The sequence below is a fragment of the Schistocerca nitens genome, chromosome 2, assembly GCF_023898315.1.
Source record: "Schistocerca nitens isolate TAMUIC-IGC-003100 chromosome 2, iqSchNite1.1, whole genome shotgun sequence".
Lineage (NCBI taxonomy): Eukaryota > Metazoa > Arthropoda > Insecta > Orthoptera > Acrididae > Schistocerca > Schistocerca nitens.
Genome location: NC_064615.1, coordinates 911,308,500 through 911,313,498, shown reverse-complemented (window position 1 = coordinate 911,313,498; position 4,999 = coordinate 911,308,500).

The window sequence follows — 4,999 nt, the reverse complement described above, 5'->3', positions numbered from 1 at the left end:
TTCTGATGGAACATTTTGTTTATTTTGAAGGGTAGTAAATTTTTTTTTTTGAATGAGAAGGGTTGTCTTTCTCAGTGATTACTTCAGTTTTAAATCATAATTAATAACACAGATACAACAATAAAATTTAAAAAATTGTTAGTACTGTTAAACTAGCGAAAAAAGCGACGCACTGTTATTAGTAGTTTTTTGAGGAGACTTATTCACTTCCCGTGGAAAACCAGTATTCCGCAGAACACAAATTGGGAATCCCTGCTCTAGAAATATTTCTCGACTTTAGTTTGTCCCCACATTACATTTCCTGTTTTTCATGAAGAAATGGCAAAGTGCGAATAATATCAGCTCTTTTCTTTTAAATGATACCACAGCAAGAGATGTGATGAATTTTTTAAATATCTTTATAGTTGTTCGTACTAGCTATTAACAATACTAGATAAATGTATTAGAAATTTTCGCTTTGCCTCTATCCTTTCTTTTCTTGCCTCATATAAAAGAACAGGCAAACTCCTGGTCAAAGTAAACTCAAGTTTACCGTATCCTACTTCGAAACACTTGCAGTACATTCCAGTTTTCGTGGAATATTTCTGCTGTAGTGCATTCGATTTAATTGTGTTTTCATTTTACTGTTAGAAAAGGTCAAAACATGGTGTTCAGGTTCCATTTTAAAGTTTTTGGAACTACTGGAATTGCGACGTGATATTAACGTAGAATTTAAGGTGTGTGTGTGTGTGTGTGTGTGTTTGTGTGTGTGTGTGTGTGTGTGTGTGTGTGTGTGTGTGTGTGTGTGTGTGTGTGTGCGCGTGCGAAAGTTCATATGTGATATTTATGAACGAGTGATGTGTATGATAATCTGCAAAACTTTTTGATGATTAAATAAATAAAACGAATACGAAACTAAGAAATGGACGTCGTATAAAGATGATGGTTTGAGAGAACGAACACTACAAATAGTATATTGTATATGGGAATGTGTCTTGACGGTTGAGATGCAAGTATTAGAGATGTTTGAAATGTCTACATTTGTGTATACAATGAAATTTTAAAATCAGTAATACTTCTGCAGATGACATTTAAATACCAACTATTGATTGGTTTGCCATCATAGCATTTTCGTTTTCAAATGTAATTTCTTTTATGTGGTGTTGCTTCAATTTAATTCCCGCGTGTAATCCAACATTTGGTTTTCTTTTCTTTGTATGCCACTCATTTCTCAGATCTAATGCCAATACCTGCTGAAGCGACTCTATTTCCAAAATTATGTGAGAAACAACTCTTGCAGCTTTTACCCCAATTATGTACTCCTCTAGCACCACAGATTGGTAATGTAATCCGTCTTGTTCAAAAAATGGTTCAAATGGCTCTGAGCACTATGGGACTCAACTGCTGTGGTCATAAGTCCCCTAGAACTTAGAACTACTTAAACCTAACTAACCTAAGGACAGCACACAACACCCAGCCATCACGAGGCAGAGAAAATCACTGACCCCGCCGGGAATCGAACCCGGGAACCCGGGCGTGGGAAGCGAGAACGCTACCGCACGACCACGAGATGCGGGCAATCCGTCTTGTAAACTTCAAGAAAAGATAAATTATTTACAAACAATGTTCGATGTATAGTAACATAAAGACGTGCTCATGTTTTTGTTTTACATTAACACGGTGCCCGTCGTTTTGCTAGAAGAGTATCTCAGGCCTTGGGTTTAGATAAATTATTTACAAACAATGTTCGATGTATAGTAACATAAAGACGTACTCATGTTTTTGTTTTACATTAACACGGTGCCCGTCGTTTTGCTAGAAGAGTATCTCAGGCCTTGGGTTTCTTACTGGCAAATTGAAGACACTTTTTCAGGCTATCACAGCACAAGTTTTATCTCACATTTTAACTTCTCACAACGGTTAAAAACATCACACAGTACTTAAGCACTGAAGAGACAAAACAAATGCTGTTGAATAAATATTTACGACCCGATCCTTAACGTATTTAGTAATGGACAAACTTGCGAACTTCTGAAAGTTTTGGAATGCAGACAACATTTAGCGATCAGAAGTTTTGCAACTGAAGAAATAACTATCCCTCACGGAAACTTTTCGGTCGCAGTCAAGGAGAAAAGTGTTGAAAGACATATTCAGCAATACTGCAAAAAGAAATACACATCTTTAATTACGTGAAATGAAATGAAAAAGAAAAAGGTTATTCCACTTTAATGTAGGGGTAAGTACTTCCTGCGTACGCGAGCGCACGCTTGAGTGTGAGTGTATGTGTGTGTGTGTGTGTGTGTGTGTGTGTGTGTGTGTGTGTGTCTAGGTACTGAAAAAGGTTCAAAGAGGCAATGATTCAGCTAAATTTAACGAAACTTTGTTATTTATAGTGCAACGCAACTGTAGCACGGATTTGTGAACCACACGACGGTGCAAAATCACAGCGACGAACGGAGCTCGGTACACGCCAGTTTTACTCACTGCAACTAAATGAAGACTTCTCAACCTACTAGATCAAACAGGAATTTTCAGTAACAAAAAAGTCCTTAGAACTGTTACATTAACGACGTGAGTTCGAAGATACACTCCAACTGATAGGTGCAACAATAAACAAGAGCCAGCCTGCAGATTGTGAATGGTGACGGCTACATAATCCTACAGTCTCGTTATGTTAGAGTCGTCGAACCTCGTAATCTTGTGGGGAGGTTGGTCGGCGGATACAATGGTGCAGAACTGTTCCACATAACATATTTGAGACAAGTTGTTAATGTAGTGCAGCGGCATAACTGATGTCGAAATTTTTTTCTCCGCCCATTGCAATCCACGACTGTCACACTTGCGACAGATCAAACGCTGTTAAGTCGCGCTTCGCAAATATAAACGAGCGCAGTCTGCTGTTTACGAGCCCGTCTCGTGGCTCGAACCCAATGCTAATGATGCGCACAGCAGTCAATTTCTTCTGTCGACCTGCTCGCGCAGGCCAAATTTCAATGTTATTGATAGGAAGACATGCGAGTCTTAACTTTTACGATTCTATTTTCCCTGTCCTGTACCAGTCGTTACCAATCAAAGTCATTAGTATGTAATTTTATATTGAAATGGGGTTCATAATAAATGCACATGAAACGATGGATGTATCGTAACTAACACTGTGTTGGGGGGACAGAGGTAACGAAGCCTGCTGGGTAATTTCCGGCCACCTGAAGAATCATTTAGAAGAGAACTGATTGTCCCGTAGTAAACGTACCTAACATAGAGTTCTAATTTTTATTAACATGTAATATTCTGCTTTTAAAAGTGCTCCAAGTCAGAAGCTGCATACGTTGCGTTATATTGCAATCAAGCCTTATTATGTTCTGTGGAAATGACATGCTAATGTTACATGATGTTACTAACTACCTAGCTATAACACAGGGGGAGAGTCTTGTACTTTGGAACAGGTTTCAGAATTTGGTCTCTAGCCACACCGTAGCAGATGTTTAATGTTCCTTCTTATCCCATTTTGAAGCAATACCATTCAAGCAATGTGGCTGGAGGCCGCTTACGAGAATGATATCAAAAACCTTTTTCGAACTCAGTAAATATGGAACAATATAAGAGCCCATGTAGGCAGTACATGATGCGAATAAAGTGTCCCACAAGAATGATGCTTTCCAAATCCATGATGGTTTGATGTAAATAGGTAATATATTCTGGAGTCTTTCATAACGCTGGAACAAATTATTCGTTCACACGACCTGCTACATGTCAATGTCAATGAAATGGATCTCTAAGTCAGTGGATTACATTTATTTTCTCCCATATGTATGCGGTGGTCTGTGCAACTTTCCGTTCTTCTCTCTAATAATAAGTACTAGACTACTCCCCATGACGATGTAGGAAAAGTAATTAAGTCACCGCATTGTTGATGCAAACACGGAACTCCTAAATTGTTAGTCCACACACGAAAGATATTGCATGTAGAAATATAATAGTTCTGCTACGACTATGATAGGGCCATGACAGCATAGTGGAACATGTCTGGTAACGCTTGATATTTTTTTTTTTACTTCTTGGAATGACAGGGAATTATCTTGATGCACTTGACATCTTGGTATACCGATGAAATATTCGGAGTGAATTCCACTTTGGTATTTCATCGGCTTATCAAACATACTTTACAGAGAGGAAGATTACTTCTGCTACGGTCGCAGGTTCGAATCCTGCCTCGGGCATGGATGTGTGTGATGTCCTTAGGTTAGTTAGGTTTAAGTAGTTCTAAGTTCTAGGGGACTGATGACCACAGCAGTTGAGTCCCATAGTGCTCAGAGCCATTTGAACCATTTTTGAAGATTACTTTCACGCAGCAGCTACAACTAATCTCGTTCACTACATTGCGAATTATATGTATCAGCCAACAACAGGGCTATATGAAGGCGATGAACGCTCCAATTGGTCGCTTCCTCCATGAAAATGTCGACGCACTGTAAAGAGTAAGAGACAGTAGCTCTTAGTCACAAACTGGCGCGAGAGTAATGTTTTACCTCCTCTGTGACATATCTACAAACAGTTATATCGAACTTAGATCGACGTGTTTAGAAACTTTGTCATAATAAGACGTCTCGCTATGTTTAGTAACCAGTAGATCTAGAGGTAAGAAACATAAAATACTGCGGAACTGCTTCTGAAAGAACATGGGTCTCTTAATGAAATCGTATCGCTGAATACTCTGTTAACTGTGTTTCTTTCGGCAACGACTCTCACAACCACATTGTCGTATTTACGTTCCAGTCCAGTAATGATCCTTGAGTTTGACAGAAGATATCACGTTTAATTAAGACATCCATTCGTTGTATGTATTATGATAGGACACCAGTTGTATTAGTGTAGTGCATATTACTAGCGTTTCCCGTTAAGTTATTGAACAAAATAGACACAGATACCAGAGAAATTCCCAACAATATATGCCACCTCGATAGCGAAAACCGTCTGATGACGTGCAGGTAGATTTTCGATCCCATGCATGTCACGACTTTCT